A 27143-nucleotide genomic window follows, 5' to 3' on the forward strand; every position below is an offset into this window, starting at 1 on the left:
CTGGTATTGGTTTTGCATGCATCATTTTTACTGTAGTGTATCTGCTTTATTCTTGTCTACTATGTTCTGAATCTATGTACAAGCCACTGACACTTTGCTAAGTGCCCCAACATGCTGTGCTCACCTCCATCTAGCATGATCATCCCCTGCTGCTGTCTTCTCTCCTGATTTCTCATCTGACTTAGCCATCACTGCCTAATGTGCTGGGGACTGTTGCACCTGCAAGTGCCCATCCTGATGCAGCTGCTTCCGAAGTATGATGTTGTGTAACCTTACTCACACTGACCCTATTTTTGCACATATGCCAAGGTCATACTGCAAGGACTCCATCAAATAAATTCACATATCAAAAGTGTGCCTTCAGTAGCCCAAACAATCACTCAATAATATTCCTTGTTTTTGACAGGACATGGTTCTGCTTCCTGTCTGTTTGATTTTTATGGATTTCTTATGGGTGTCATGAGCCAGGGTACAAGGGCATATCCAACTTCACCAACAAGATGCCCTTAAGAGAAGTCTTTCCTCATAAACCATTGGTCACAGGTTTGCCAAATGTGGGAGTTGTGATAAACTGCCTGGATGGCCTGCTTACCAGTGTTGTTTTTAATTAGCTTATTTGCTAATTAATTAGAATTAGCAGCTCACTTTTGCTAATTAATTAGAATTAAAATTAGCTATCTGACATAGCCAATTAATTAGAATTAGCAAACATTGAAACTAATTAGACTATTTAGATTTTTAATTAGCAACTTACTGCTGACTGTCTTAACTTGCAACTTGTCAGTCCAAGTGTTCATCTTGAAAACAATGTAGTTAATGTCAAATCATGAAAGTTAAACAGTAGCTCTAAAAACATGTTTAGCTAAATATCCAACTGCATAGTAAAACCATAAAATAGTAAAATCATCAAATAGTAATGTTCATTAATTGGTCTCTGTTGCACTTGGCAATGACAAGCAACTCTAATGATATATCACCAAGTCTACTTCACCTAGCTGAAGCAATGTAGTCAACAGCACTGAAAATCCTTTCAAAATTTGCTGAAGTAGCAGGTGTACAGTGGTGCTTAAAATGTAACTTGTAGAAGGTTGGAAATGATTCTTGGCACACAATGTCACTCCAGTAGATTAGCAGCTCCAAGCTGCTACATGGTGATAACAAATACAGTCCCAATTCTGATTCAGCGCTGTTTGTTGGTGTGCTGTTTTCCATCATGTGCAAAAACAGAATGTCTGGCTGTGAAGCTGATGATTGTTGCTGTGGTATTGGTGCACAGGCGACTTATTCTTCTACAGTTAGTCGATGTTTATATGATTGGGACTTAGTACTTGGATCTCAGTCAATAATGTCTGTCATGCTGCTTTGCTGTCATCTGGATCTGTTGTCCATCTCAGTTTGAATCATGGATCCACAGCTGTGGCGATCAGGCAATGTGCCTGGCAAAACAGATAATCACATCTGTTGCTCAATGATGCCAAGAGACCAGACTTGACTGATGTACAATGCTGTAGTTCAATCTTCTCTATGTGTTTCTTCAAGCCAACTATTGTTAGTAGAATCTGACTACTCATCACAACAACTTCAGATTGCAGGTGAACAGTAGTCACTTCAAATGGACTCAAGAGCTGTTCCATTTCTCACAGTACAGCAAAGTCATTTGGTGTGACAGTAATTGTGGATGGCAGAATATCACAAACTCGCTGAAGGGTTCCTTCATGTTGTATTTGATCTTATCAATTGTAAAAGTCATTAACAGTTTACTGTTCCATTGTTTACTGTTCGAGGATGGAATTTGGATCGATGCTTCTGCCTCCAACAACTCTGTAGCTTGGTATGACTTATGAAGAGCTGACACTAAACTATCACATTTGACCAGGACATTGTTTATCTTTGGTGAGGCTTCAGCAAACTGCAAAGTGTGTGCCGTGCATGTGCAGCACGCAGGTACTGGACTGCTATTCTCCTCTTCAGGTTGTTCCCAATCAACTGGAACATGTTTCATCTCTTCACCTGCTTCATCGTTATCACCTTCCTCCTTTTCATCTGCATCTATTACATCAACAGGCTTCAGGAATGCCTTCACCATGTTGGCAGCATTATCTGTGACTATTCTGACAACTGTCGTCCAACTTGTGAATTGTTTCATAACAGATTGATAAATTATGTAAATGTTTTCTGCCCCATGCGAGCCAGTAGACCTTTTCATGCTCACTAGTCGGGTTTCAATTTCTGGTTGTGTACGAATGACGTGCTTACTCTGAAGTAAACATGCATACATTGACTGGACCATATATCAGCTTGGGCACAGCAATACTGAGAATTGTTTGTCATCTTCTCAATTATTTCTGTCTGCACTGCTTGTGAACTTGCATAGTAAACTTTGCTCTGGTTGGAATATGATTGGATGGTTGTACAACACTCATTAGAAAACAAAATCTTTCTTTTTTGACCAGACTCAAAGGAAGCATATCTAGCATGACAAATGTGATGACAGCATCATCGACTTTGTCGCGCGAAATGCTTTGTGATGATGGACGAAAATACTTAGTCAGAGAACAAATATCATCCAGATCCTGTTGTGGGTTCTTCCTTTTCCATGTTTCTTTCTGCCTTATAAGTACTGTATTTGCCAGTATTATACAGCTTTCAGTGGCTTACAAAATTAGAAGTCACCCTTGCTGGCTTCCAATTGCTAGTAATTCTTTTCTTGCAGGCCCTACACGCTCTAGAAATTTGCATTTTATTATCGTTTATAACATTTAGTTTAAAATCAGTGAAAAAAGTATTTCTTGAACAAATTCTGCCATGTTTACAATCAAACTAAACAGTAAACAGCAACCGGAAGATAGAAGTTATGCATGATGTAGGTAACTACGTAAAGTGTGATTTGGAACTGAAACTGGTATGGGTTGCTGCTACGGTAAGACGGTAAGTTAATACATGTTAGAGTACTACATTTCATTCACTGGTAAATACTTAACATAAACGTGTTATGCAATTTTATTTCAATTGTAAAATATATCTAATTAAGACATTTTAATTAGAATTAGTTTAAAACACCTAATTAATTAGAAGGCTAGTTATTCTAATTAATTAGAATTAGAATTAGAATTAGTGCATTTTCTAATTAGCTATTTAATTATAATTAGGTAATTAATTAGACAACACTGCAGCACACACACATACATTGTAAATGATACACTGTGCATTAAAGGCCACATGGCAGTTGATGGAGCTATAACCTTTGCAGTTTACATATGACCATTCCAACTCACCAGATGGATCCTTTATTTCAATGTGGGTATAGTCTATAGCCCCCAGCATTTTAGGGAAATGGGCTACCAGAGAAGCCACATAGTATTAGCTCTGCAATCTGGGGTATGTGGAAACCACATATGTTCCTCCACCTGCTGAAACATGTAATTAAGGAACTAATGAAGTATTCCCAAGGAAAATGCATGAGATCCCCCTACTGTGTCCTCTGTGGGTTGCTAAAATGTCCCTGTAACTAATGTATATAAAGCCACAAATACCTTTGCATTCACTGGGCTAGGTACTCCATGAGTCCCATGGGGTTGTAGACAAGCCCAACACATGTCCATTATTAATGGCATGGTGTCCCTGTCCACATGGTACCAGTTCATTATGTTGTTGTCATGGAGGGTATGAAATGTTAAGACCCAGCACCTCTGGAAGCCATGTCATGCACCTTCAGTTGCAGTGACTGCTGTAAGTACCTCTCACAGATACAACTTTACCCATTACATTGTTCACTGCCATACACTGCCTGAACACAAGCATCTGGCTGTGTGAAAATCTAAGGCAGTTGCAGGGTTGTTGCGTGACACTTAAACATTTCTGAACTGATCCTCCATGTTTCTTTGCCTCATTATCATATGCAGTGCCACATTATGTGGTTATAAACATATATCACAGATGGCCATGTTTTTTTGGCAGGCCACATTGTGTAGCTAGATTTTCTGAACTGCATACACCTTACACATGGCCATTCATCACTCAGATTTCTTTACAACAGTGGGTAAAGTTTTACTAATTTAGCCATTGTCTGTTCTTAAAATGCTAATACAGAATACTGTGCCACGTTTCAAGTTTCTTTGCTGAATAAGAAAGATTCTGTCCCTTTGAACTACATGTTGATTATTTTGAATGGTGTGTATGTGAATGTTTTGCGACTATATCTCTTTTTTATGTGTCTATCACATCATAAATAACATTATTTGATCCAACCTCTCTACCTCACTGCTGGAATCTGCTCATGTTAGTCCTCTCTGTACATCAGCTCTTCCTTTTATAGTTCTTTATGCCTAGCACCTCCAAATCCCTTTCTGGTCTATAATTTGATGACTTGATATCTGGGCCTGCTTTCTACAAGCATAACATATGCCAGTAAACAGATGCAAATATTGAAGGTGTACCATAACATTTCATTTGGAACAGACTTCAGCTATCTGAGGTGGCCACCATTTCTAGTTTTGACCCTATAGTTATGAAGCTCTTTCATAGTGGGTATACTAAAATTCTTACTGTTGTAAACTTGATCATAATGTTTTGTAGCACATGGAGCTTTAGTTACAACAATGCACTATGAGAAAGAGTAAAAACTGCCGTGGGTGTGTTTTGCAGGTTTTGAAGCTGTAAGATATTTAACACTGTTACAGAGATTGTGCTCAGAAGTGAGGTGTGCTTCTAATCAAGCAATAGCTTTAAAAACTGATAGGCACTTTACCACATTTTTCTTTTTTATGTTGTGGCAAAGTGAAGGGTATAACAGCTTTTAAAGTTTCAAATGCCATTCTACGTTGCCTGACATGTGCACTAATGCAAAACTAGAAAACAACTTCAATGTATGCATAATAAAAGTTGTTATACATAACAATCTTGTCCTTTTGCCAACTTTGGAGAGGATTCAGCTTTGTCCATGTACTGTATAGTATTTGGGCTTAAGATCAGCAGGCAGTGTACTTGTTTATTACATTCCAGAGTGGTAGATTTTTCTGAAAGTAAAAAAAAAAAGTCAAAGTCAAAGGAAACTTTTCATTCACACTCCACAACAAGTGCAACTGAATGAAATTATGTTACTCCAGGCTCCATGTGCAAACATCTAATATATAACAACTCATATCACTATATTTAGACATTCCTACTACATAATATTTATTGTTTTACATATCAACAGGTGTTTTCTAAGCTAAAGAGACACGGTATTTATTGCACAGAATTGAACAGCTACATCTTATTGCACAGGATTCTGCACTAGTCTAAGGAAACACGATATTTATTGCACAAAAATTTCACAACTGTTATTTGTTGCACAGGATGCTGCTTTAGCATCAGCAGATATTGCATGGAAATAAGATTATACTCTGTTAGATTAATTGCTCAGTGTATTTAAGACCTTTTAAGGTTATTGCACTCCAATATGCTTCTCACTCGTCATATTACCTACTGTCCCTGATGTCAAACAAGATGCAAGTTGCTATTGGTGTTCAGTAGCCTGATGGCCAGGGGATAGAAGTTTCTGCTAAATCTGGCCATTTTGCAATGTATTCTATGATAACACGTCCCAGATGTGAGGTGCAGGAAAAGTCCATATATAGAGTGAGTACAGTACATGACTATTTTCCTGGCTCTGTTGAGACAATGAGACTGGTGCAAGTCTTGAACAGATAGTAGAGTGGTCCTGGTAATCTTTTCTGCTGCTTTCATTACTCTTTGGAGAGACTTACAGTCTGTGGTGGAGTGGTTACCATACCAAGCCATTAAACTGCTTGTCAGGATGCTCTCAATTGTGCCCCTGTAGAAGGATGTGAGAAAAGGGGCTGATAGATTTGCTCTTCTCAACCTTTTCAGAAACTGTAGGCATTGCTGTGCTTTCTTGACAATGGCATTTGTGTTCACAGACCAAGACAAGTCTTCTGAAATATGCACCCCAAGAAACTTGGTGCTTTTTACCCTCTCCACTGTTTCCTCATTGATTGTGAGTGAGGAATGTTTCTTATGGTTTCTTCTGAAATCCACGATTACCTCCCTGGTCTTATTCACACTGAGTCCAGATTGTTGTTACCACACCAAGTTATCAGTTGTCTCACCTCCTCCTCCTCTCTACAGGCTGTTTCCTCCTCATTGCTGATGAGAGCCACAACTGTGGTATCATCTGCAAACTTGATTATATGATTAAAGCTGTATTAGGCAGTGCAGTCATGCGTCTACAGAGTGAATAGCAGAGGGCTCAGAACACAGCCTTGAGGTACACCAGTGCTCAAGGTGATACTATTTGAGGTGTTCTTTCCTGCATGTAGTGTTTGTGGTCTTTCAGTAAGGAAGTCCAGCATCCAATCGCATATTTGAGTGCTGACACCTAGTTGAGTTAGCTTCTCCATCAATTGCTGAGGTTTGACTGTGTTGAATGCCGGACTGAAATCAATGAATAACATGTGCACATAGCTGTTGTTGTTTTCCAGGTGGTCTTGTGATAGATGGAATGACAATGAAACAGCATCTACCTTGGATCGATTTGGTTTGTACATACATTGGAGTGGGTCGAAGGATGACAGAGGTGTGGACTTTAAGTGGTAGGTAATGCAAGTTAACTACTCAAACCAAGACATGAGGAGGTAGAAGTTAATAGTTTGTAAGACATGCCTGGTTTAAAATAAAAAAAAAACACAAACAAGCCCATAACTAATGTACCCCCAACAATGGCTATGAAAGCCAGGGATATTAAAACATTAATCTTGGTGTTGCAAAACTGAAGCTTATAAAAAAAGTAAAGCTTAATTGCATAGATATAATTTATATATTATTTAGAATGGGATTTTTGACTACATTGTCCATATCCATATTTAATGCTATCTCTATCATTTCTTTTATGTAACCCATCACAACCCTAGCCAATCAGGTTATACTGGATACAGTAGTTGATGAGCTCAAAATAAATGCACTTTAGGAGAGTATGATCCTTAAAATTCTATTTGTACTGCATACAATACATTCTTCTGTTATGAAATGTTAAAAAACATGTATTAATATATTTTTTGCACTTTGCTGATCCCTTAATTTCCGTTTTGAATTCTGTCCATTTCCAGGGCATAGTCTGATTTAATACCCTCTTATTTGATGACTTCTTCAACGCAGGTCTGCAGGCATATACAAAATTCCTTTCAATTGCACAAACACACTGCTGTTTGAAAAGACAGGAGAGTCAGCCACTGTTCTGTATGACTAATCCTGGTAAAATTGAAGACATTACTGGACTTTGACAGTGGGAGAAATACAATGCAAGCACGACATGTAGGCTATGCAAGTGAGTTCTGCAAGTCCTGTTCTTGGTTTAGATTAAATCTTCACATAAAAGTAAAGGTATCTCCCTCAAATCAGATATAGTTATAATAATTAACGTAACTAATGCAGTTCCTGAAAAAATGCTGCCTTTTTTGCGGTTTATTTTTTATGAAAAGCCTATATATATAAATGGCAGAATGTCTACAGACTGCATAATCTCTTGCTAGCATGTTAATTGACGTGGCACTTGACATGGTACTGACTGTAAGTACTTTGCTGTTAAAAATTCAGAATCTTATTATAAATCTTCTTAGGAACAAGCAGAGTATTGTAAATTTCGGAATAATTCCATTTGATCAAAATGTAAATTTATTTATTTATTTATTTTACATTTGTTGACCGGGCTAGTCCAGCTGGATTATTTCCATTTTCAGTGGAGGCCCGGGGAGAAAAGCTCCACAGATTAGAAACAAGGTTATAGAAATTGAACATATACAATCAGTGTTTGTGGCATAGACATTGAGCCACCATGCATAGTTATTAGTCTAGATCAAGTAGTAGAAAACATATGATAATATCTACTTATTCAGAAAGGCATAAATTGTTTTAAAGATTACACTCCGTTTGGTTCATTTAAAAAATGTTCAGTCATTAGGTCTTTTGTGATCACATAGAAAGATTGCAGTTTTGAAGTAAGGAAATATGGTAGTAGACAGATTGATTAGTCTGGATTGGTACAAGAGCAGAGCCAAAAGTTGTTAAGATGTCGAAGAAGATGTTTTTTAAAAAGGTTAAAGGAGCCTATAGAGGTAATGTGTGAAGGGAGATTGTTCCATATTTTGCCTACTGAGTTGGAAAAAAGACCATTACCTGCAGAATTAGTAATTCGTGTAGTGTTTACTAGTAGCTTTTCAGCGGAGCTGTTTCAAGTTGTTATAGGGGATCAAGAGGTTACTAAGAGCTGGTGTTTTTGATGGTTGATATAGAATGTTATGTGTTATTAAGAGTTGTTGATATATAATCTTGTTGGGAAGTTCTAACCAGTGTAAGTGTTTTAAGTTTAGACAGTGGTGAGTTCTATACTGGGATGCTGTGGCAAAGCGAGCTATATTGTGGTAGGATGTAGTAAGTTTTTTTAGGTTGCTTTTAGAGAGATTAGTGTAAATAGAGGAGGCATACATTAGGGTAGAGATCAGGTGTGATTGTGCTAAAGTGGTCCTTGCTTCTGGTGTAAGGTAAGGTTTGATTCTGTACAGTGAACCAATTTTTTTATTAACTGCTTTTATAGTGTTGTTAATGTGGTGATCATAGTTAAGATTATTATCAATAATAACACCAAGTAGTTTGGTTGTAGAGTCTGGGGAGATGAGGGAATTATCACTTGCAGTAATAGAGAAGTGTAGCTGAGGAGATTTGTGGGTAGGTGAGAAAAGAATTAGTTTTGTTTTCTTTGGATTGAGGAGGAGACATCTTTTTGAGAACCAGTGTTCAACGGTAGAAAAGGTAGATTGTGTCAGTGACTGGAGTTCAGATTGAGTGGAGGCTGTGCAGATAATGGTAGAATCATCAGCATATTGTATACATGTAGTGTTTGAGATAGAAGATTGGAGGTCATTAATAAAGATAGAGAATAAGAGTGGGCCTAGTATAGATCCTTGTGGTACTCCTAAAGAAATAGGTAGTAAAGTAGATAGTGATGTTTTCCAGAGTACTGCTTGTTGTCGGTTTTCAAGATAGGAAGAGAACCAGGTTAAGGAAGAGGAATCCAAAGCAAGGGATTTTAATATGTGTAGAAGAAGTGTATGGTTAACCATGTCGAAGGCTTTTGACAGGTCGAGGAAAAGAGAGGAGGTTAGTTTGTTATTGTTACGATTACAGTTGATGGTGTTGGTAAAGGAAAGTAGAGCAGTGGTAGTACTATGTGATGGTCTAAATCCATGTTGAGTGTTAGCTAGTAGGTTGTTGTGAAGGAGATGATTAAGTAGCTGTTTGTGTATACATTTTTCCATGATTTTAGCTAGTGGAGATAATAGTGCTATAGGACGAAAGTTGGAAAGGTCAGTGGATTTTCTTCCTTTGTGTAGGGGTATGATATGTGATATCTTCCAGGTTGCTGGAAAAATACTTTCTTTTATGGATCTGTTTATGAGGATGGAAACAGGGTAGGCGATTACTTTAGCTGCTACTTGAAGAAATTCTGCAGGAAGGTAAATATTCTGAACAATGTCCCCTAGACACACAGACATACACACACACATGCCCACACCTACACCTGCACCTGCACACACACATATGTGTGAACACACATGCTCTTACACGCATGCATGCACACACACGCATGCGCGTGCGCGCACACACACACACACACACACACACACACACACACACACACACACACACACACACACACACACACACACACACACACACACACACACACACACACACACACACACACACACACACACACACACACACACACACACACACACAGCTGAAGTGTACTTCTTCAAGAACAATCATTTTCTTGGGTGACGAAAGTCAAGGTACCTTTTTGGCTAGGCTTATATAGGCTCTAGTGCCAATAGCCCAGTACCTACCTATGAACCTATGAATCTATGAATAGGTTTTAGCTTATTTCTGGGTTCCTCACTCTCTTTCCTAAGATACTATATCTAGTAGAAATAAAAACACATAAAATTAATATCCTTTACTATAAAACTGATAAATAAAACTACACTTACCAGCACTGCAGCATTTTCACAAGGCAGAATGTTTTAATACTTCAAATAAAAGGGGCAGCTCCGACACTTAATGATCCAGTCATTTAGCATGTATTCATCATGCTTTGATATTGAGTTAATTATTTTAAGTTACAAAATGCATCTTTGTTGTCTAAGGTTTGCTCTGTTATGCTGTTGCCATTAGAGATGTCTACACTGATAATATCTTTCAGTGTCTTGTTAATATTAATCCCCTATTAATGGGCATCAAAGAGCAATGCTTGGTCTTGCATGCAGTGAATGGCAGTTAGAGCCACTTAGACAATCTGTAAAAATACCTGAATGCTATTAACCAGTGTTATAAACTGTTGTGTTAGATTTATTTGAAGTGTTTTACTGTGGAGGAAGACATAGCTCTTAGTTTTCCTACAATAAAGGTTATAAAAATGTCCTTCACTAAAGGAGACATTGGCTGGTGAAACTGTTAGGCTCTTAAGTATCCATAGTACGATTTTACTTTCTTCAGAAATCTGCAGAAAAATCTTGGTTCAAAGATTTAAACAAGTATAAGGCTTCTTAATGCAAAATCCCTTTCCCTACTAAAAAAAAAATATATAATCACTAATGAGTTTTACCTTAGGTATCTAGGTATCTGGTATGAACAGTTAATACACAGTAGTATCTAAACTAGTCTTCAAAATAAACATGTTAGTCTCTTAGATATAGTATGTCCCGCGGTGGTGGTGCTGCGGTAGCGTTGTCGCCTCACAGTAAGACACTGTCCAGTTCGATTCTTAGCTAAAGCGTCATCTGCTTGGGGGACATGCATGAATGGGAGTACCTTTGTTGAAGGTTGTGCATCAGGGCTGGTAACTCGGCATGTAAAAATCAACTACCAATCATTAGCGGACCTGAGTTCCGCTGTGGTGACCCCTAACTGGGAAAAAGCCGAAAGACACAACAAGTCTCTTAGATATAGTATAATTCGATTGGATGGCAAGAATCAGATGACTAACTCATCACTACACAATGTAGAATGCTTTTCTGTAAATGACTGATGCCACTTGATTGTGTTCTAAGTGCCCATAGGTTCATAGGTTCATAGATAAGTACTAGGCTAGCAGCACTTGCGGCCCATTTTAAGCCTAGCCAGTTTCCTTTTTTGTGCTCAAAACAACCTATCCCATTTTGTTATTGATTGGCCTTACCCATCCCATGGTGTATAATTATAAATTACTCCTGATAAGAATAACCAGAATCATACTATAGATAATTTGAGAAGACTCATGCATGAGATAAAGGATTTAGAAGCTGTACATGTGTGTTCAAATTTACACTTATTCGTCGGTCAACTTATTTTAATGTTGAACTCCAAGATCACTGTTTCTTGTGAGACTGCAGTGTGCTAAATTGAAGTGAATTTTTTTCTTTTCTCTATTTTTGTGCAACCATGGAGCATATATAAGTAAGGAGGTTGTTAAGGGCTATCCACTGCAGAGGAAGAAATAACCAGAGATTAGTTAACAGCGATGTCTGTAGCCACAATGTCATTATATTCCATTTAGCAAAACTCGCTTAGTATGCCAGATGTGTGGAAAGGAGCCAAGCAAAATGTCAAGCTTATGTTTTTCTGGGCCTTTAGGTTCCAAAATCAAAGCAGAAAACTGCAGTTACTTACTTCTGAACACTACTTCAAAGGGAGCGTTATTTACAATATTTGGTAATAATAGCCTGTAATGCAAAGTTACTGAAAACGTATTTTACAAAATTTGAACAATATGTTATACAAAAGTGAACACCATATTTATCAGAAACACTATCATGAAACAGTTGAACAGAACAAACAATCATTTAAACAGTCTGTAACTTAGAATTATGCATGTAGTGATGAAATGGTGGAAGTCTGCACTGTATGTATAAATTACTTAATTCTAAGTCAGAGATAAAAATTAAAAGTAAACAGATATTGCATGTTCCTATTAAATAGTACAAAAATGCTGAAGCCAATGCTTGCACCTCAGCAGCTGAACAGCTGGGAAGTAGATCATAGAATACCTCATAGACAAGGCAAAGTAAAGGTTTACAAACTCAATAAAGTCAAAGGACATGATAAATAGGCTAGGTATACAAAGTAGTTACTAAATATTCTGTGAAAAGGTGGCAGTACAAAATGTGTCAAGTTTCATCATGATGCAGAAATACACAATTCTGACTTTACAAAGTGAAAATGAGCGATCTCCTTTTCAGAAACATATATCAATGTTTACATGCAGCTTATGTGCATTATTGACTTCATAGGTCTCTGTCTGTGCAACTTTCCCAGCAGTACCCACACAGTGGCTCTAGCCTATATTGTAATTGTCAGTAATTTCCCAACTACCATTGTGTAGCCTATGCTGGTTTAAGGCAGCTTCTGTTCCAATTACTGCTCATAATGGTCAGATGAATCCTTCTTAAGTTCCATGTGATTCCATAAAGATTTTAAAGCCACTTGTTTCAATACTTATTTGTTATGGTTTCTAGTTAGAATCACTTTTCTTTTGTTTTACTGTAGTGCTGGTTTGTTTTCTAGGGTAAACAAGACAGTACCATAACTTACTGGGTAAGGTCCCATGTCTTCTCTGCAAAAGTCTGAAAATAAATGTCCCTGCAACAAACAATTAGTTCTCCAATCCATCAGATCCGTAAATTGTCTGGCTGTGGCTTCTACTTTGAAAAACTGGGATCTCTGTGATAATTCTAAACCAGTTACTACAAGTCAGGCTTCACCATAGGCCAATTAAACAATGCCCACATGGTCCCCATACTTTTTCAACGCTGAAGACTTTATCCTTGGACACTTCCTGATATTATCTGCAAGTGTGGAAATGTGGAAAAAGACTTTCCTGGGCTTGAGGCACAACTACATCAAATTGCAAGACATTTTTCTATCTGTAGTCCAGCTTCCAACATTAAGTCCTTTTCTCATTAGTGAGGTGGACTACATTTCCTTGCATTCCTTGCACTTAGCTGAAGATTAGTCTGTGTGTTTTGCTATTTTTTATTCTAGAGCACCTACAGTGAATGAAAGGATAAGTCATGCTACAGTACTTTGGCTGCCTGAAGTTGCTTGGGAAGGATCGCTGAAGATGGAGGGCTATGAGACTCACTGTAAGTACAGGTGAAGTTTGACAAATTCATAAAATTGTGTGGATAAGGATTTGAGAAGAACAAATTTATCTACATGAGTGCACAAGTTTTCTTGCTTTGCAACCTTAATAGTACTGAAGACAAACAGAAGATGAGCTACTAAACAACAGGTTGGTGGTACATTTTGTTTGGGCAGTGCATGGTTGTTTCTGACATAATTGCACTGATTTTTTTCTGTATGCATTGCATGGGAGATTTATTCATAGAGCTAGAAATGTGATCTAGAAACAGAAATATAAATCTCCCACTTGCACATCTGTGCTGTGTTTTAAACACTTATCTACCTTTAAAAGTGTTCGAAAGTTACACAGAAATAACAGTGTGCACTGCACTTATAAAAATTATTGTAACAACTAATTTAAAGAAGTCACCTGAATGCTTAAAAGGGGCAGTGGAGTCCAAAATGTGTATAAAATATCACTTTATTGAAACTGCTGTTACTGTTGTCTTCCAGAAGTAATCATTCCCAGAATGAGCAGTGATGGTGTGAGATTGCATGCACTCTTTATTTTGTCAATACCTTGCTTCACCCTCTTCTGCATTATAAACACATTTTGGTTACAAAACAAATATGCATGTTTAAAATGGACATTATGCACCCTCTACAAAACATTTGGGAACCATTTAAATGTTATTTAAGGGAACTTGTTAGGCACAAAATGTCTCCTTGGATTGTTAGCCTGGTATTCTAGCATGATACCATGAAAATGCAATCCTTCACTTTTGACAATCTTTAGTTTGTGGTATTGCATGTTGTTGAAACAAATCAGCACTATGCCTCCAAAATGTTAAATTTATACATTTAGTTAAAACCAGTATCTAATGTCCTTTTGAAGAAAGGTGTTTCTTCAAATGATTAATAGGTTCATAGGTTCATAGGTAGGTACTAGGGCCTATACAAGCCTAGCCAAAAAGGTACCCTGGCTTTCACCACCCAAGAAAATTATTTTCCTGTGCCCCTGTAATGCTGTGGTTCTGCTGTTGTACTTGTTTTGTGAGGTCATTTCTTTCAAATTAAGTAAATAAAAATTGTAGTTTGGGAATTTAGCACTGAATGTGTGTACTGACAGATACCCATGGCATTGACATTTTTTTTTTGTATTTAATGTCGTATTCTCAATGAGTGGAGTATGCATCTCTTTCATACTAGGGCTACAAAGACAACATTTACAAACTATGCAGAAAGATTTCCTAATAAGGAAGCAGAGTCTTATTTAGGAATGATTATACAAAATGTAAACTAATGAATGCATACATTGTTTTGTTTTTAATACATCTTAAATATATTCCTGATGACTAATCTGAAATAATATTAGGTCTGGGAGGTCATGGAGTTGGGTGGACATAGCTCTCAAATGTCCAGATTTTAAGGGGGGATAGCCCTATACTCTTTCTAAGACTTTGGCTCCAACTGGAAATTGTTTTGAGAAGTTCTAAGTTAATAGTGACAGCATTTAAAACATGTCCTCAATTAGGCACCTTTTCCATAACTGTATATTTCTTTATCCAAAACTCTGGATGTAAAAGTTGTGAAGCATGCTGAGTGGTCAGAAGGAGGTGTTGCTGAGAGGCCCCAGCAAAATGGTCCAGACCAGGCTCCATAATTGCTAAAGCCAGTCCTACTAGAAATCAAAGGCTTAAAGTATTAGAAGAAATTTTGTTAAATAAAACGCTTGCAATCATGTTTATATTGTCTCTAGTGCATACCTCTCAACCTCTTAATGCAAAAAGTCTGGACAAAGCCTAAAATAATGTTACAAAGGGCCAAAAATAGGGACAGATTGTAAATATTGCTCTTATGAACTTAGAAAGTTGCTAGAATAATAGGACGTGTGTTATGCATTTTCTGAAGGATATGATGCCTGAAACTCAAATGTATGCCATTATGCAGTAACTTCAGTCTTCAGTGATTTGCCAGAAAACCACAGATTATATGAGGAACAGACCAAAAATATGAGGCAAAAATCTGGACTTTCTACAAAAATCTGGACAGTTGAAAGGTATGCTCTACTGGAAAAAGTAAAGGAGGAAGTTGTGGAAGACCCTTAGGTAACAGGAACACCATCAGTTAAAACAGAAAGCTCCAGCAAAAGAAAGCTTAAAACATGCACTCCTGATTGTGTTGTCCATTGGATGAGATATTAAACCGAGGCCCCATCTAGTTGTGATGGTAGTAGTTCAGGTGGATGGTACCTACTGTAAAGAGTAAGGGAATTTCTCAATACCCGGGCCAAATTTTCCATATTATAAATACCACCTCATGTCTCCTCTGAAAGGAGGCCACTAGTCTAGTGGGGCTAACCTGGTCAACAAAGGATAAATCAATAAATAAATGATGGACCTCAGCTTTTGACATTGTGTTTAAGTGACATGCCTGGCTAATGCTTCACGTGTAGCCTGGAAATTTTAAGGTAATCCTTTTTAGTCTCCCCTTGAATTTTGAAAGCATGTTTAGGAGGAATATTACCTATTAGATTTTACAAGACTTGAACAAAACAAAATCTGAAGTTGAAGAGATTTTCCTTCATAGTGCAATGTAATTGTTTGCTTGTTGTTTGATTGGTTAACTGGCTGTTAACTAGGTGGGTGAATTAGTCCAATGAAACATTTCAGAACCAACGTATCAAAACGAACAAAATAAAAATACAAACAGCCATCAAACAATCTTGACAAAAGCTCTTGGTCTTTTGGTTATAAAGATAGTTAACTTCTATTTCTAGTCAAAGTTGGCAATAAAATAGGTTTATGAACACAGTCACATCTAACAAGAAATCTATAACTTCAACCAATGCAAGGCACTTTATTTACTCTTAAAAGTACCATTTTTAAAATATATAAACATATAGAAAAAGATCAGGGAAACAACTTAAAACAACAACAACTAAAATGTTTTTATAAGAAATGTAACACTGGCAACAGTCACGGCACCTCTCACAATACAGCATTTTGAGAGGATATTGTGCTTGGGACACATGCATTCATTATTGTAATAAACAACAACTACACAAGTATACCTACCCCTATACCCTGCAGTTCATTTCTACTGCTTGCACAGTTCACATCTCAACTCTGCTGCACAATGGTGAAATGGTCCTATATCCATTTCCAAGGTAAAGATCTGCAAAATGTCCCCGTGAGCCTCAAATTACTAGCCAAGACCTAAACAAGCAATGTCTTCACTATCCTAGAGAGGAGGATGATATGAAACAATGGCATAAGTGCCAGTGGTTCATCCTTGTTAAATACAAAGTATGGAAGGAGAAACCTCTGTCCTATCTTTATTCAAAAGGATGGTGACAATTGAAAATTTGACACATGGAGATTGGCAGAAGGCTCTCATGTGCAGTCTCAGTCATCAGTCAATGTACCGTTACTAAGACAGAAGCTCATTGTGTAAGCCTATTGTTGAAATGGTTTTCCAGGTCCTTCAGGTGTTGAGGTCATTTACAGTATGTCATAACTCAAGCCCCTGCTAATCATCTACCTTAGTGGATGACAGGAAGCTCAGGTAAGTCATATCCCTGCATTTTGTACGTGTATATAAAAGTTCATATGTCAATTTCAATTGAGAGTTTATGATAACATTTTATGATAAAGATGCAGGTACAAAAATGGCAACTTTGGCTGCTTCAGCACATGGAGTTTGAGCCATGGCATGTGACAACTGAAGATTTTTTTTTATTAATATATATATTATTTTTACATCTCATGTAATGACAACTCAGTAAACAAACATGCACTACATTCTGCATCAGCAGAAGTCAAACATTTCACAGCAGCATCTGAGTACAATGCAACATTGAAAGGCTTATAAACACCTAGTGTTAGTGCCTGTGTATAAAATGCCATAAGTCATCCCTCCTTGAGAGTCCATACTAAAACATTAAAATAACTATAATAGAACTATAATAGTAATTTCAGATATGATATACATGTCAAAATTCTATTCTATCTGTAAAAATTTAAATGTAGCTGAACACTGACTTTGTCTCCACCACTTTGATTGCTTCTGACTAAGGAGTTTGAGGCATGACATGCTATAACTAGGAAGTATATTTTTGCGGGGGAAATTTGTATGATTTTTACTTCTAATACAATCACTAATCAGCAAACATATATTCTCAATCAGTATTGTATTTTGTATCCTTAACAGACGTCATATATTTCAGAAATGGAACATCTGTTTAATGCAAAGTATAAGACTGTGACAGTAAAAAGCCTATGAATGTTGTTTGTGCTGCTCATCTATAAGAGAATGTATGACAATTCTCCTTTGAGAGTTAATGATAGCATTTTCAGGGAACTATAATAAGACAACCATGTATGAAATGCATTCAAAACTTAAAGCCTACCCTAAAGTAATTGAATTCAGTTCAACCCTATATTTGATACCACAATACTGGCAGCTTCAGCTTGAGCCATGACATGTTGCAACTTTTTTTCTGGAGTAAAATATATGATTTTGACTTATAATACAGTGACAACTCATGAATATAATGCAACAACTAACATTGGGTAAGACAGCGATTCAGGTCGTAGCCTGCTATAGGTCCCCAACCATGTCCCAAGACTCTCACTCCTAAGCACCATGGAAACTATTAGGGTCCAACCTAACATTCTCATACTAGGTGACGTCAACTACCCCTCCATCCACTGGGAAAACTACTCACACACCAATACACTGGCCCAACTCTTCCTGGAATTCATCAATTCCAATGCCCTGAACCAGCTCATTATTACCCCCACTAGAGGAAGCAACATCCTTGACCTGGTTATTGTTAACATGGGCAACCATTGCTCTACACTATAGTCAATTCCTCCCTGGTTAGATCTGACCACAAACTAATCACTATGGAAATCCGCATCTCACCCACACCTCCCACAAAGGTAATGACCATGAAAAACTTAAAAGCAAACCCCTACAAAGCTGGACAGGATCCACAAATGATACCACGTACTAGCGAAAAAACACCTTTTATTATCGCTTTTGTCCCGGCAGGAACTTCTTCAGAACAACAATAAAAAACAGCAGAAGACCATTTACTTAAATAATGCAAGAACATGCCCTCATTAATTAAACAACACACCTAAAGCAATTAATAATCACTTAAACACACACTTTGTAAAAACACTTAATACATATTTAAAAAAAACTACTTAAAAAAAAATATATATATATATATATATATATATATATATATATATACACATACACACACACACACACACACACACACACACACACACACACACACACACACACACACACACACACACACACACACACACACATTTGTTGTCAATATTGTTCCCATACACATTCTTAACATAAAAATAGACAACTATATACATTTTCATGTATTATTATAAATTTTCAACCTCCTGTCCTTCAAAAAACATTTTACATTGGTGAAATCATTCATACCTGGCTGTTTATCAGCTCCCAACCTTAACTGCCAATCAGTTTACCTTTGTTCAACCTGATCTTTGTAGCAACCCCCTATCAAGTTTTTTGGTACATGTTCTAAAATAGAAAATAAAAACCTTCTATAATCAGAACAACTTAATGTATGTCTATCTAGGGCATTATTAACATTTTTAACCCTAGTGGCATACAAATCTTCCTTAATTCTTTGACATAGACACCTAGTGGACATTCCTACATAAAATTCTCCACAAGATGAATAAATGGCAATATAAACAATTCCTAGTGTTTTACGAATATAGACTCCCCTGACATGTATAGTCCTATCTAAATATGGCAAATCTATAAAGGGGCCTTCAAGAATGTACCTACACACAATGCAAAAAAACACATTTATACATACCTTTCAACTTTCTACTCTTAGTATTAATACTACTCTGGAAGTTGTCCCTTTGTAAACACCTTTTTAAATTAAAGATGTTTTTAAAGACACATTTCGATTTGTCACCCACTAACTTAAACAAATCCAAATTCCCTTTAATAATATTCCAATTTTTTCCAGTAATGGATACAATACTAGATCTATCAACTGACATATCCAAACAACAGAATGTGTCGCTTTTAATACTACTTTCCGGACCTGTATCCACCACTTTTTCTTTCATTACCAATCCAACCTTCAAAATGGGCGGAAAATCAATATACCTACGTTGCTTAATTTCATCCACTAACTTAGATAACATATATTCCTTATACCCTCTGTCAATAAACATATTGACAATAAATCTTACTTTTTCTTCAAACTTTGAATCACTAGGTGTCATTCTGGAGGCAGGTATCAATTGCCCCTTCGGAATGCTGTTTTTTATATACAGGGGGTGATTACTGTCATAGTGCAGATAGCTGTTGACAAAGGTATTTTTTCTAAAAATCTTACTACTAAATTAACCAACATAATGTTCCCATTCAACTGTAATATCTAAAAAGTTAACTTGTAACCCTATATCACCTGTGGTAAACTTAAAAAAATCAGACTGTTCATTCAAGTTATTAATAAAATCAAAGACTTCCTTCTCTGTACCTTCAATGACAAAAAACAAATCATATATAATTCTAACATAAAACTTAACCTGAAACTTGGCCATGGCAGGTTTCAAAACTTTCTGCTCCCACCATCCAAGCACTAAATTGGCATAGGCTGGGGCTGCAGCAGACCCCATGGCCACTCCCTTCAGTTGTTTATAAATCAATTTATTAAACATAAAATAATTATTAAACAACAAGAGTCCTAAAAGTACATTACAAACATTGACATCATCGGCAGAAAAAGAGGTGAAATTATATAAAAATTGCTTAACAAATTCAATGCCCATATCATTTGGTATACAGATAAACAGGGAACAAATATCAACTGTAAACATAATATTTCACTTAGGATCACATTTATACTCTGAATTGACAACTCTAAATTTATTTTAAAAATCACAGGAATCTCTAATATAAAATTCCATATTCTGTACTAAGAGATTCAATAGGAAATCAAGAAGCAAAGAAATCCCTTCAGTCACACATTTTGGTGAAGATGCAACAGGTCGGAAAGGTGGGTTTTCTAGATCCTTATGGATTTTAAGGATCCCAAATAGGACCCCTAATAAAGGATGCTTAGCCTCCATAAACTCATACATGTCTATGGAAATCTAACCTTCCACAAGCAGTTCGTACAATTCATACCAAATACTCTTATAGCAGGCTGACACCATTGAGGCAATAATGTACTAACCGTCATTACTAACATCTTTTCTATGGCTTCCACATATGAGTCCTGCTCCATGATAACAAGCCCTCCTCCCTTATCCGCTTTCATAAATCTCAAATGTCTCAGTTGCTTTAACCCTTCAAGAGCAAATCGTTGATCAGAAGATAAATTATAATAGGCATTAACGGGTTTACCATGTGCCAACTTCCTGATCTCATCTTCACAGCTATTCGCAAAACTTTCAAGGTATTAATCAAAGCTGGATTATAAGTGGTAGGTTTGTAAAAAACACTTTTTTTCATGGATACATCAGCAAACACATAAGCGAGATTTAATTTACGACAGTACATTTTCAAATCAATTAGGGTCCTGCTCAAATCCATCCTTTTACTAGGAATAAAATTTAACCCTAAAGACAGAACAGAAAGCTCTGTGGCATTAAAACAATATTCTGACAAAACTGGATATTTAGGCTACGTGCACACATTTATCCAGGTCTTAATAGTTATGTGAGCATTAAGCCTGTATTAGAGGCACGGCCCTTTAAATGAGTTCTCTGCAACAGTATTGTAATTGCTTAATGATGTTTTCAAGAGTTTTAATTCATGGTAATTGGTTTTAATTGGTATTTTGTGATGCTATTTAAACTGACTGCTTTATTTTGTATTTGAAATCTGATGAAGCGTGGTTATTCCACATGAAAGCGCTTATCCTTCTGTTTTACCATTAGAATAAACTGGATTTTAGAGCCTTGGTGGTCCTACCTTGTTCATTTTGTTCTAATATTCTGACAAATTAAATATTTTACCATTAAGTCCAGAAAAAACACGCAAACAATGGCTGTTCACTAACTTCTTCCTCGTTCTGATAGATGTTTTCTGAGAAATTACTTCATTCTCCTCCTTCCGAGTCTGGTCTCTCATTGAGCAAACCTCTTAAGGGGACACAAGACCATTGGGAACATTACTTAAGTCCCCTACATCAACCACAGTCTTATCAGTCATTTTTTCCACCCCCTCCAGAGAAGCGATATCACCACTATGCCTTGCTTCCTCTTCACTGAAGCCGAGTGAACATCTCTCAAATAAATTCGGCTCCTCCTAGAAAGCGTCTGATTGGTGGAAGAGTTGCCATAGTACCCAGTACTCCGATTTGAAGAATTATAGGATCTCTGACTATTTTTTACTTCAGCGAAATGTGAATAAGCACTGTTGGACCCATTGGCAGCCAAGTCCCATTGCAGTTTCTTAGATTTTCTTTTATACAAGACTCTTTTCAAAGTCTTCAATATTAGCCAACATTCCTGAATACTCCTTCTTTAGAACAGGTACACTAGATAACAGTTTCTGTAGGGACCCTTCTAATCCAAGAACAACTTCTCGTATCTCAGCAAGCCGCACCTTGTTCCTGCCAATTAAAATTTTTTTTTATATATATGTATTAAGTGTTTTACAAAGTGTGTATTTAAGTGATTATTAATTGGCTTAGGTGTCTTGTTTAATTAATGAGGGTGTGTTCTTGTATTATTTCAGTGAATGGTCTTCTGCTGTTTTTTATTGTTGCTTTGAAGAAGTTCCTGCCGGAATGAAAGTGATAATAAAAGGTGTTTTTTCACTAGTAAGTGGTATCATTTGTGGATCCTGTTCAGCTTGGTAGCAGTTTGCTTTTGGGTTTGTCGTTGTGCCGTTCCATCTGGTGGAAATCTTTTTTTTGTGTTACCATGAAAAACTTCTCCAAAGCTGACTTTGGGCTCCTAAAAACAAAGGTGGTTAACTTCACGGCACCCATGTAAATGGAAAATAGATGCATGACTGCCGAATCATACATCAATGCACTGTATGAACACATACATAAATGCATGGAACTAGCCACACCCAACAGAATCAAGATGCTTTCCTCCAAAAAAAGGAAGAAAATCTGGTGGTCCCCCTGCCATTAATAAACTCTACAACAGAAGGAAAAAAAGGAAGAAAATCTGGTGGTCCCCCTGCCATTAATAAACTCTACAACAGAAGGAAGAAACTGTTGCAGAAAAAGGTGAAGTCCCAAGACTGAAAAAATTCCCTTATTAGCCTCAACAAAAAGTTGAGATCCCTCACACAACCTCTAAAGCCACCTATGAAGGTAGAATTGCAGCAGACACTAAAAAGAATCACAAAGCGTTCTATAGTTATATCAAGAATCTGCATGGCAATACCCAGGTTTGCTCTGAGTTACTGCACAATGGTACTTCCTATACTGAACAAACAGATATTGCCAACATATTGGCTGACAGATTCAGTGCCAACTTTACTCCCCTCCCAAGGACCAATCATAATACAGGAGGAATGCCAGGCACCCAGCATTACTGCAGCACAGGTTAAAGCTGCATTGTCCAAGGTCAAAAATACAGCCTCCATGGGACCTGATAATATCCCTGGATGTGTTCTACATGAACTACAAAGTGAACTGGCACCACTTCTGTGTGTCCTGTTCAATCACAGCCTCACCTCAGGCTTTGTCCCTACTGAATGGTGCACTGCTACAGTCATCCCTCTTCATAAAGGGGGAGTGACTACAAACCCTGGGAATTATCACCCCATTAACCTGATGAGTCTGATATGTAAGACTATGGAGCACATCATCATGGACTTAATTAACAAGGATAAAGGGAATCTCCAAACTCTAGATCCCATGCAATTTGATTTTATGAAAGGTAGATCATGCCTGCTCAACCTGGTTGACTTCTTTGAGTCAATCATCACAGCTCTGGATGAGGGCAAGGCAGTTTATATAGCCTACCTCGATCTGGCCAGGGCCTTTGATACCATTCCCCACTCAGGAATTATTGATAAACTCATCAAGCTAGGCATCAACACCTATATCACTAGGCGGGTTGCAAATTGGCTCACAGAGAGAACCCACAATGTGAAAGTAGCAGACTCCAAGTCAGACTGCTGACCAGTCACGAGTGGAGTCCCACAGGGATCAGTCCTGGGTCCTCTCCTGTTTGCCATCTACTTCTCAGAAGTCCAGACCAACATGGAGGGACTCTGGCTGACCAAGTTTGCAGACGACTGCAAGCTGGGAGCCATTATTAACTCCCCAAGTGATGTAGACATCCTACAGAAAGGCCTCATGAGAACAATGACTGGTGTTGAAACCATGGCCTTAAGCTTAATGCCAAAAAATGCATTGTCATCCCTTTTGGGAAAAACTCAGTTCACGCTAATTACCACATTGATGGGAGCCCACTGAACACTGAAGCCGTTATAAGAGATCTGGGGATACAGGTTGACAGCAACCTCTCCTTCGACCACCACATTGCCACTGTGGTCAGAAAGTCCTTCTGTGTGGCACATCTCATTACCAAGGGTTTTGCATCCGTGTAGAAAGAGGTCATCATCCCTCTCTACTCTTCCCTCATTAGGTCAGTCATCTAGTATAATGCTCCATTTGGCATGTACCTCACTAGACACATGCAACAGGTGCAAAGGCCACAAAAGTACCTCATGAAGAGGATCCTAGGCCTTAAACACATGTCCTACATGGACAGACTCAAAAAACTCCAGCTATTCTTTGTTTCATATCTTCTACTAAGAGGTGATCTCTGTTTGACTTACAAAGCCATTTCTGATCCAGCTCTGTTAGAAATGCTGTATCTAAAGAAATCCCAATCCCTTCACACCACATCCTCCAGAGACCTCAACCTCATTACTACAATCAACAGAACATGCTGGAGGGACAGGTTCATAACCCAGAGACTGCCCATGCTCTGGAATAGACTTCCATACATGTCAAGCAGCGCACCTCATTGGCCCTCTTCAAGGGAAATCTTGATGAGTGGATGGGAAATAGAAAGTTCGCCCTGGGGATCACTCCAGTGCCTCTACTTGACAGAGGCACTGGGAACTAACGTCGGGCGGCACAATGCCAGGGCACTTTTATGGGCTAGGCTTGTAAAGGCTCCAGGGCAATTAGCCTAGTACACACCTATGAACCTATGAAGGTGATATAGGGATGGATTCAGAAAAAAAAAATCAGTTACATGGGCATGTAAAGGCCAAGTTGTGCAGACAGTGAAAACTCAATTGATTGTGCAGTGGCCACGGCTATGCGACAGTGTTCTGTGGCCACATGAGCTCATTAATGCACATATTTGCAATGCTGCACACTGACATGTGCAATGCTGCACCACTATAGGCACATCTGAGTGCTTAGATAATAGCTACACAGCAAAGTCTTTCCTATTTTGTTTACTTTAAATGGATAGAAGATGGGTATATAGAAAAGGCAAAAAGAATGAAGAGCAAGCAGAGGAACACACAGAAGTACATGGGGAAAGGAAGAGTTGTACAGTGTAGGAAAGTAAGTGTATATTTTTTGGGGGGTGCAGATATCCATTTTTTCATATTTTTAAGATGGGAAATGAGTGGAAGTAGTAAGGGGATGTTGTGGAAAATGGGAGCAGACATACACAAAAGACAAAAAGAAACACGGGCAGTTATGAGACAAATGGGATGTGGAACACAAAGGAGAAAAACAGACAGACAGGGGTAGGACAGTTGGTGATAGCAGGACTGGAATACAAACTGCTTTGATCAGGAATTCCTGGATAGGGAATGTGGTGGTATTCCAGCTGACTTCCCTGCTGTGCAGTGCCACCCTCAACCTGGGGCCATTAGCCTCTGTACCAATCTCAAGGCTGGGTCAGACACTGTCAACCCACTGGTAAGGGCCAAGTAGCTGTGTGACTCTACTAGTCAGATAAGGATATATCCCCAGCTGCCTATGTAGGTGTCTCCTAATGGGAGACATATCAGGAGACAAAGATGATATCCCCTGATAGGGAGCCTACACAACCACCAGAGAAAGACCAATATTGGAACCCTCCAGGCCGCCCACTGCTGGATGACCTATGGGACACTGCACTGATGCTGGCCTGGAGACAGCTGGGGAACCACCTGGTGATGGCAAGGCAAGTCCACTGTACTGTGGCTACTGCCACACCACATCCACTGCCACAGCTAACACTGCATGAAATATAAACATAAATGGAGACAAACAAAACACAGGATAAATTAAAAAAAAAGGACAGCAATAACACAAGCAAAAGCAGCTAGCACCAATGTATGCCACATTGCTTAGCAATGCAGTAACAAACAAAACACAATGTTGGGCTCTGACAAAAAATAGTACAGCAGTATATGTGCCACAAGGGTCAAGAGTAAATGCAACCTAACCTGTCCCCTTCTTGTATACCTCATGTGAACAGTGCGTGAGCTGCAAAAGGTAACAACAACAACCAGAGAAGATGGGTAGAACAGCCTCAGGGGCCTGAAGAGGCCAATCTAAATCCAAAACAGCTTGCTATCAGATGTCAGACATGGTCTATCAGACAATGCAATACATGGCACCACCACATCATGGAAACAAGGCCACAGATTTCCAAATATAACACACATACAACAACCCACACAGCAACCCAAACCAGAGTCAAATAGTTAGAAAATACGAAGTTCCACAACCACTGCACCACTATTCACCAAGGCAACGAAGTTCACTTATGAAAACCAATTTATTGTTACAAAAAACAGACTTAGCGCTTTCACCATTAAAATGGCATCCTCAGAGTCATTTGAAACACTGAAAACTTGCACATTATATATCCACACACCCCAGTGGGGTGAATAGTGGTGCAGTGGTTGTGGAACACATACAACATGGACACCTGGTAGCATTAGCATACCATTATATAAGACAGGCACAAGGTTCATTGTGTAATCTAGAACTCATTGTCTTAAATTTGCAGTTCAGACATTTACCCCAGTCTGGCTTATGAGCATAATTGCCATGCTACAAACCTTGAAACAACTGCTACCTTCCTGTGCTTGTTGCAGTACCTGAAATTTTACAAGAATTGAAATAGCTACTCCAGCATCTCACCATCCCTACTAGTAAGCACTACCCTACATCTAATCAAACTGCAACTTTTCCCCACAAATACTAAACTAAAACCAATGCAATACTATCAACACATACTTTTGATAAAAGCTCTCCAACCACAAACACTACTAAATCCTCTCCTTGCCTTAACTCAGTGTGGAGATATCCACTCCAGTCTTGATCCACAAAACTTGTCTAAAAACACTCAGACCTCTAAAACCCAAGATCGGTTTCTCATAACAATTACTGCACGAAGACTCTGTAACAAAATTACTGAATTCCAATCCTGACGATGTCACCATTCACCAGACAAAGTAGCAATAACAGAAACCTGGCTAAAAACACATGTATCTGACATTGAAATCCTGCCTCCAGGATACAACATTCTTCATAAAGACAGACTCCACAAAAGAGGTGAAGGTATAGCCTTAATTTATCGAGACTCCTTAACAATAACTATTCATCCCAAACCTGATCCCCACTTTCAATAACATTGAGATCCTACTTACATCCCTTTATATAAACCCTAATAAACAACTCCATATTGCCATTATTTACATTCTCCCAGGTCAAAAACATCCCCCATTTTGAAGATTTTCTATGTTGGACTAATGAAAACATATCTCATGAAACTATTATCTAGGAGACACTAACATTAATTGGCACAACTTAACCCCCAAAGCTCCTGCTACCACCATTACCCTGCATAGTGTCATACAACTTATCACAGAGCCTACTCGTGCTTTACATACACAAGTAGAATCTACATTAGATTGGATTCTGGTATCTCACCTCCACTGCTACTCCAACACTGGCACCTTCC

The sequence above is a fragment of the Protopterus annectens genome, chromosome 10.part0 (genome assembly GCF_019279795.1).
Source record: "Protopterus annectens isolate FY-2018-M chromosome 10.part0, PAN1.0, whole genome shotgun sequence".
In the NCBI taxonomy this organism is placed as follows: Eukaryota; Metazoa; Chordata; order Ceratodontiformes; family Protopteridae; genus Protopterus; species Protopterus annectens.